The sequence below is a fragment of the Leucopleurus acutus genome (genome assembly GCF_964270905.1).
Source record: "Leucopleurus acutus genome assembly, chromosome: 15".
Taxonomy (NCBI): Eukaryota; Metazoa; Chordata; class Mammalia; order Artiodactyla; family Delphinidae; genus Leucopleurus; species Leucopleurus acutus.
The window spans coordinates 41,480,422-41,489,693 of record NC_139157.1 but is presented as its reverse complement, the minus strand read 5'-3'; the positions used below and the strand labels follow the sequence as shown (position 1 = coordinate 41,489,693).

At 38.4% G+C, this 9,272-nt stretch overlaps 1 pseudogene across 1 annotated transcript; it reads right to left on the bottom strand.

The window, feature by feature from the left end:
• Positions 1 to 7,264: 7,264 nt before the first annotated feature.
• Positions 7,265 to 7,735, bottom strand: LOC309971955 (histone deacetylase complex subunit SAP18-like; annotated as a pseudogene). The gene has a single exon. The product of its transcript is annotated as a histone deacetylase complex subunit SAP18-like (transcript).
• Between the last annotated feature and the right edge of the window lie 1,537 nt (positions 7,736 to 9,272).

Below are 9,272 nucleotides of genomic sequence, written 5' to 3'. Positions count from 1 at the left end.
GTACTCCTCGAAACTGTCAAGGTCATAAAAAACAAGGGAAGTCTGAGAAACTGTCACAGCCAATAAGAGCCTAAGGAGACATATCTATTAAATGTAACATGGTATCCTGAATGAAATCCTGGGACAGACTACAGACATTAGGTAAAAACTAAGGAAAACTGAATAAACTATGGACTTTAGTTAATAGTAATGTACCATACATTAATGTTAATAACAGAGGAAACTGGACATGGAATATTGGGAACTCTCCATACTATCTTCACAATTTTCATGTAAATCTAAAATAGTTCAAAAAAATTATTTTAAAAATATATGGGCTACAAATAGTCAAAACAGAAATATTAGCTTTCTAGTTTCCTGTTTTTCTGATAATTTCCATCTCATACAAAGCTGTTTTTGCCCTTCCAGTAATAGACATACACACAGAAGCATATTCACATCACAGAAATTAATAATAATCTGTAGTTTGACAGTAAATATCAAGTACATTTATTGCCAAGATACATAGTAAGTTAGTTGGTAAACATTAATTTTAATTAACTATGTGTAACTAACCTAAAGGCATCAATCATGAACAGCCAAGTGTCAGTAAGTTACCAATTCTATGATTAAAGAAACTGTACCACTATCCAAGGTGAGAGAATTGTCTTGGATTTTTGGCATGTTTTCTATAAACTGTCATTTGTGAATTGGATATTACCAGGAAGAGAAATGCTATTTAAAAAATCAAACTGACTTATTTTTAAAAAGAACTTATTATATAATAATAGCTACTGTTGTATAGCTATTACTCAGAATATTACCTTTTGTCTTCTCGTCTGTTTTCTTATGATTTTGGAAAATAGGAAGCCAAGTACTGACAATGCCATTAGGTTTTTTTTTTACTAGTTCAACTCTTACAATTAGAGGTCATATGAAATATTCAGAGTAAACTCAATATATTTACATAATTGCTTGGCTCTTACTAGCTTTAGAACTAATTAACTGGATGAACTTTGGTAAATTACTTAATCTTTTTGTGTCTCAGTTTTCTCATCTCTAAGAATGATGGCTAGTAATTATCTCATATGACACAAAGTTGTCATGACGATAAGTAAAGTAATAAGGCTTGAAAATTATATGGTAGGTAAGTTATTTTTCAGAGTACTAAAAGTTCTTTGTAAATAAAAACATTCACTGAAAAAAATCTCAGAAGTTATGGTGAATGGGAAAGATTCTGTAAGAGGAAAGATTAGTAACTGGCAGTAACTTTTTCCAAAAATGGGGGAAAAGCCCATTTATATTTGTTATACTAATTTATCCAGGTTACTCACTTTATGGAATGTTTCTGTAGGCCATATATTCCTTTCCCAGCTCTCAAGGGAATATAAAAATTTGGGGTTAGATCTTTTATCCTAAACTTGTAAGAAAAGATAATTAATAGGGACTTCCCTGGTGGAACGGTTGTTAAGAATCCGCCTGCCAATGCAGGGGACCCAGGTTCACTCCCCGGTCCAGGAGGATCCTACATGCCGTGGAGCAACTAAGCCCGTGAGCCATAACTACTGAGCCTGTGATCTAGAGCCCACGAGCCACAACTACTGAGCCCATGTGCTTAGATTCCGTGCTCCACAACGAGAAGCCACTGCAATGAGAATCCTGCACACTGCAACGAAGAGTAGCCCCTGCTTGCCACAACTAGAGAAAGCCCGTGCACAGCAATGAGGACCCAACACAGCCATAAATAAATAAATAAATAAAAATTTAAAATAATTAATATAAATAATTAATTGAAAATACCACTTAACATATAGTAAACATTAAATGTATAAACTGCATATGAAAAATACTGCATGATCTTAATTTGCTAAAGCCTGTAACTTTTCTCATAGATACTCATGTTCATACTACTTTCCTAGGTTGTCATGGTTTATTAATATTAACTCGAATGTGAACTCAAGGTTTCTGAAGCAGAGAAGATTAATATTTGCTTACAGCAAATAACTGTGCCAGTTCCCTTTTGTCCTAATTCTTAACCATACAGCAACATGACAAGAGGTAGATCTGGCATCATCCCACACATATCAGCGTTTGTAATATGGTTAAGCACCCTGAAAATATAAATCTGGGCATTTATGTAGAAAGGGACTGCTGTCTCTCCTCCTATCCTGAAAGATGGGGACAAAAACCTTTTTTCCTTGAGAAGGATCCTAGGTTCTTGCTCTGACCCTTTGAAATATAAATAAATCTCTCCAGGGGAAGATAAGACTAGCATCTCCAGGGGGGGATTTTATAGCTTCCCCAAAAGTGTTGGGCTGAAATGTGAAATGTAGCATTCCACCACTGCAGGCTACAAGGATAAATTTCATGGGCATATTTTTAAAAGGATGTCATAGATGGAATTTCTGTATTAAGAAGGATGATGGACTAGAGAATCTCCAAACTTTTCTTCTTTTGAGTTTGTGATATAAATTAAGAAGGCATTGATTTTTTTCCTGCTATTAATAGTCTGAGGAAATTTAAGACAATTCATTAGGTAGCAACATTCTTTACAAATATAAACTGAATTGGAATAAAAGGTCAGTCAGGCCAGGTTCTCCAGAGACCAGAATCAGGAGTTCTGGGAATAAGGTCCAGATCTATGTTTTAATGAGCTCTCCGTATAATTCTGTGTATTCTAAAGTTTGAGAAGCACTAACGATGATATGATGATGATGATGGTAATTTTTCATGCAGAGTTTTTGCATGATTGCCATAACATTCCTTTTCCTCTTATTTGTGGTTGATATAGGTAGCTCATCTAGACCTTTTGATGCCTTGATACAGGATGGTGAATTCCCCTTGACACCCTTACTAAATAGTTACTTTTGTCGATTGGGGATGTAGAAGTGGGAGGAATTGGAGAGCTTGCCTAGAGCAGACTAGAACCATAGCCAGGGACCTAGTGTCTCTTCTTTCTTCTGAAACACTGTTAAATGCTCTATACCCCACCCAGGTTGAGAATTTTTTCTTGAATTTTTTTTAGGATTCTCTATCTACCTTTTCAAATTGTATACTTCTCTTCAAATTGCAGAAACTAGCTGGCTTCCCAGCCCCTCACCATGGAGTGGAAATGACATTGCCCTCTGGAGGTTGGGTTGACTTCTATTTTGGAAGGAATCAACCAGGCTTCGATGGATGGATGGTTTGATGGAGAGTGAAGAGAGCTGCTGATCAGTACAAGCTGAGACTCAGCACAAGCTTGGGCACCTTGGGATGCTGCTAGGCTTTCCAATCATCCAGTGCCTGAGTGGAGCTGGAAATGCTAGAACCAACAATCTCTGTTCTCTAGGAAACAGGATTGCTTTCTCCTACTCAGCTTCAAAGCTTTTTCTTCCTAGCTTTTGAGGGCACCTATGAGTTGACCCAATACCACAAATCTATATCTATTTCTCACATATTTTCCCAAACAAGCTTTCCTCTGCATCCCACAAAGAAGTTGATTGTGTCCATACCTCCTTGCCTTTCTATTTGGAAAGTTCTTTTTTTTTTTTAAACTTCTCCCTTCATGATTTCTCCCTTTTCCCATCTCCTCCATAAGATCTTTCTCAAATATCCTTGGTCTTATATTCTCTGTCTTATATTCTCAATCTCTGTAGCACTTATCCTCTGAACCATATGATTTAGCCATTAACTACATGTTGTGCCCCATTATTTGCTCTAGTGTTAATGTGTCTTAGATTTTTTATTCTCCAAATTAAATTATAAGTGTCATGAGACTTTTCACATCTCTCACTTTACAAATACAAAAGCCTGCTCTTAGTAGAGAAAAGAAATGAAGGTCATAGATTTAGAACTGGTTTTAGCACTTGAGCCTCTGCCCCTCCTCTTATTTAGTTCTATTCTACCAAGTGCTCTGATTCTGGAATATTTTCTCTAAACTCTCTTATCTTACTTTTTTAAAAATTAAATTTTTATTGGAGTATAGTTGACTTAGCTTACTTTTAATTAATTAATTTATATTTATTTATGTATTTTATTTTTTGGAACCAAGCAAATAAACCACTTTATTTTCAACTAGTGGGAGAATAACCTGGAATTACAGGTGAGCCCCCATTGCAGGAGTTCACACTGTTATGAAAAGTTGGCTTACAAAGTCCTTTAACGAGTTCCTGTCTTCTTGATCTGCACAGTACATCAGTATCTTCTCCACAGACAGGAAGGTAATCATGGCTCCTCTTCTCCAAAAAATTAGGTTTAAGTTAATTGTATGACTTAAGGAGCTCAAGCCTATCTAGTATGAATGAATAAAGAGTCTAAGGGTTTGGGGCAAACTTCAGTGGAGAAGAGGCCCTAGATCGGGGTTCCAGGCTTGCATCTGTTACCTGTTGACTGTACCAGGGACTCCAATCCTACAATCATTAGATTTTAAAGGGCTGCTTCTGTATGTACAAATCAAATTACTGCAATTTTACTTTGGTAGTACATTTTTTTCAAATTTTGGAATATACATTTTCAAAATGTTCTACTGCAATAGACTAAAGGTAATAGGCCTTATCACATACTGCACACTGTTTATAAACTTCAAAATGAGACGGTAACAGTGCCGTGAAAGAGACGGCACCCGTTCTGACTGAACTCTATGGCTAACTTTGTTTCATACTTGTCAGGCACTATTCTAAGCCCTTTGCAAACATTTAATTAGTCTTCACAATCCTATGGGCTGTTACCTCCATTTTACAAATTTTAAACAAACAGAAAAAAACAGGTCCAAGTAACTTGTCCAAGGTTGTTATTAGTGTAACCAGGATTTAAATGTTCAGCCCAACTGCTTATAACCACTATGCATACTGCCTCTCAAATCAGACACGAGTCAGCCCCAGCACTGAACAGGGCATGTGAACATCCCCTGCTTAACTTGACCTCATCCCTGACCTTCTCCCTTGATCTTAAGATTCTTCTTTCATTCCTCCCTGAATTTTCAGATCTTCAAGGTAAACCTTTCCATCCTTATCCTAAGTTCTAACCCTTGCTCCTCTATACTACTTCCTGCCCTCAGAATGCCCCATTCTCCCTCTTTTTAAAACATAAAAAGGCCTCACTGTGGCACGCATTCTCCTTTTCTCTAAATTGCCGTCACACCTTGATTCAGGCAGGCCGCTCCCTTCAAACACAGACAGCTTCTTCAACTTGCCTCAGCTCAGACTGTTCCAAAACGCCTCAGCTGCTCTGCCCTGCACCTTCCCAAAGGTCTCCTTCGCAATTCCATACAACCTTCTGGGCGACAAACTCCTGCTCTATTTAATACAATCTCATGGCTTTCTTGTTCTGCCCCATTTGGGCTTAAACATACCAACTCCACTACTTAGCATAAACCCCCAATACTAAATTAAACCCTGAACCCATGCCCCATTAACTTTCACACTCCAGGTGATTGCAACATATGTTTAACAATATAGGTATTTTTTTCTTTTTTTACATCTTTATTGGAGTATAATTGCTTTACAATGGTGTGTCAGTTTCTGCTTTATAACAAAGTGAATCAGTTATACATATACATATGTTCCCATATCTCCTCCCTCTTGTGTCTCCCTCCCTCCCACCCTCCCCATCCCACTCCTCTAGGTGGTCACAAAGCACCGAACTGATCGCCCTGTGCTATGCGGCTGCTTCCCACTAGCTATCTATTTTACGTTTGGTAGTGTATGCATGTCCATGCCACTCTCTCACCCCGTCACAGCTCACCCCTCCACCTCACCATATCCCCACGTCCATTCTCTAGTAGGTCTGTGTCTTTATTCCCATCTTACCCCTAGGTTCTTCATGACATTTTTTTTTTCTTAGATTCCATATATATGTGTTAGCATAAGGTATTTGTCTTTCTCTTTCTGACTTACTTCACTCTGTATGACAGACTCTAGGTCCATCCACCTCATTACAAATAACTCAATTTCGTTTCTTTTTATGGCTGAGTAATATTCCATTGTATATATGTGCCACATCTTCTTTATCCATTCATCTGATGATGGACACTTAGGTTGTTTCCATCTCTGGGCTATTGTAAATAGAGCTGCAATGAACATTTTGGTACATGACTCTTTTTGAATTATGGTTTTCTCAGGGTATATGCCCAGTAGTGGGATTGCTGGGTCATATGGTAGCTCTATTTGTACTTTTTAAAGGAACCTCCATACTGTTCTCCATAGTGGCTTTACCAATTCACAATCCCACCAGCAGTGCAAGAGTGTTCCCTTTTCTCCACACCCTCTCCAGCATTTATTGTTTCTAGATTTTTTGATGATGGCCATTCTGACCGGTGGGAGATGATATCTCATTGTAGTTTTGATTTGCATTTCTCTAAGGATTAATGATGTTGAGCATTCTTTCATGTGTTTGTTGGCAATCTGTATATTTTCTTTGGAGAAATGTCTATTTAGGTCTTCTGCCCATTTTTTGATTGGGTTATTTGGTTTTTTGTTATTGAGCTGCATGAGCTGCTTATAAATTTTGGAGATTAATCCTCTATCTGTTGCTTCATTTGCAAATATTTTCTCCCATTCTGAGGGTTGTCTTTTGGTCTTGTTTATGGTTTCCTTTGCTGTGCAAAAGCTTTGAAGTTTCATTAGGTCCCATTTGTTTATTTGTTTTTATTTCTATTTCTCTAGGAGGTGGGTCAAAAAGGATCTTGCTGTGATTTATGTCATAGAGTGTTCTGCCTATGTTTTCCTCTAAGAGTTTGATAGTTTCTGGCCTTACATTTAGGTCTTTAATCCATTTTGAGCTTATTTTTGTGTATGGTGCTAGAGAGTGTTCTAATCTCATACTTTTACATGTAGCTGTCCAGTTTTCCCAGCACCACTTATTGAAGAGGCTGTCTTTTCTCCACTGTACATTCCTGCCTCCTTTATCAAAGATAAGGTGACCATACGTGCATGGGTTTATCTCTGGGCTTTCTATCCTGTTCCATTGATCTATATTTCTGTTTTTGTGCCAGTACCATACTGTCTTGATTACTGTAGCTTTGTAGTATAGTCTGAAGTCAGGGAGCCTGATTCCTCCAGCTCCGTTTTTAACAATATAGTTTTACATGGAATACTAAGAGCATTTTTCATATTTTACAGAACTTGAAACATATGGACTTTCTATTAATATTCATACCATAGCAAAGACAAATCAAACTCCTAAATAGATGCATTACAATTTGTTTAGAGTTTAAAGGCTTAATGGCAACAAGGGAGTAGGAAAAAGTGAAAGTTTATTTTATATAACTGAATGGAAAATAAATTCAAGAGATAGTAAATAAAATTTAATATGGCCTCATGAGCCCTGAAGGAGGTGGTGCCTGATTTGGAGGAGTGATTGCTATGTCCAGATAGTCCCCTATTTGGAACTTCTGCAACTGCAGTGTCATGGGGTCGTCATCAGTCCCCTTCTCACAGACACGGTGCTGCCAACTCCTTTACTCAATAGCCAGGCCTTTTAGGATCCGTAAAAACAATTGCAAAACTGAGGTGTGTGCACTTCTTTCTGGTTTCTGGGTAGACTTCTTTTACTAACCTAGTCAATTCTTTCAAGGTTGCATCCATCCAAGTGTATATCTGCAGCTCGCAGGACGGCACGTTTCCAAGGGAGAACTCGTGCATGCGGTGGTGGCGGCCGTAGTTGTGGTGAAGACACGCAGCAACAGCGGGCAGGTCTTCTCCCGATCGATGGGCTTCTCGGGCTCCTTCTTAATTTCCTCCTGGGTAACACACGATTCCACCACCATCTTCCTCCTGCGGCCCCTATCTTACTTTTTAAATGACTCCTTCTCTTTCTCTCTCTTGGATGTTGATGAATGTTCATTTCACAGGATGAATATATTAGTTATGTACAGAGACCAACAAATGTTCTCATAAAATATAATAGGATATGGATGGGAACTGCATTATCTTGACCTTGTGACATCTCACAAATGAGTTATTATAGCCTGTGGTAAAATCTGATAAATTAAACTCTTTAATGAATAGGGACTCTTCATGATGATCTTTATGAGAAATATTAATTAACTCAGCTCTACTTTTATTATTTAAAAAGTCATTCTCTCCTACTATTTCCACTCCTAAATGCTACTCCTTCATTTATCTAAAGGCCTACTAACTCATTACTTTTTTTGTTTTGTTTTTGTTTTTGTTTTTTGTTTTTTTTTTTGCGGTATGTGGGCCTCTCACTGTTGTGGCCTCTCCCGTTGCGGAGCACAGGCTCCGGACGCGCAGGCTCAGCGGCCATGGCTCACGGGCCTAGCCGCTCTGCGGCATGTGGGATCTTCCCAGACCGGGGCACGAACCCGTGTCCCCTGCATCGGCAGGCGGACTCTCAACCACTGCGCCACCAGGGAAGCCCTAACTCATTACTTTTAATGTTGCACAATGTCTGCCTTAGTTAATTTTTCCTAGAGGCACATCTGATTAAAATGTAATTCTGCACTATATTTTAGGCACCCTTTCTCAATTGAAAAAAACAAGTATATTTATTATTTCTGTCTCTAAACACACCTTTAATTCATCTACCCATCTCAGAATGTCTATCTATCTGACTAAGGGATTGGGTCTGCTTCACCACCATAAACCTGACTATGGTTATTGAAGCAAATAGGGGAATATTTTTCTCACATAACAGGAAATAGGAAGTCCTACTGGAAAGTAAGTAATCCAGCTAGACGTGGGTAGCCCAGGGGTGGTTAGCACCTCACCTGGGTCATCTTCTCCAGGCTCCTTTTTCTACTTTGCAATGTTGAACATGTGCCTTTTGTTTTCTTGACAGTCTTCATGGTTACAATATAGCTGCCCCACATTCTGTTTCCCATCCAAGTTTTAGGTAGGAAGCAAACAAATCAAACAAACAAAAATAAAAACAACAAAGAGAACAACAACAACAAAAAACAACAGGAAGGGGGAAGAGCCTCTATCAGGAGAATAAAACTTTTGGTCTGCAGCAGAGGAGCTTACGTGTCAAGGACAGAACTGTGTCATGTGATCTCTGGTTGCAGTGGAGGTAAGGAACTGTAGTTTTTTTTAGTTGGGTACACTGCCAGCCTAATAAAAAATTGGGGGTTTTATTATTAGGGAAGATGGTGAGAAGGATATTGGGTAAACAACTAGCAGTGTCTTATCACAAAAAAGCCAGAGGCAAATCACTCAAACGATTTAACCTACTTTGAAAGTTCCAAGACGTGGCAAAGAGATTATAATGTATGCTTGGTTGGCTGAGACATTTCAGGCAAGATTGTCGAAAACTTTGAGCCAAATATCAAGCCCTCAGATACTGCTTCCACT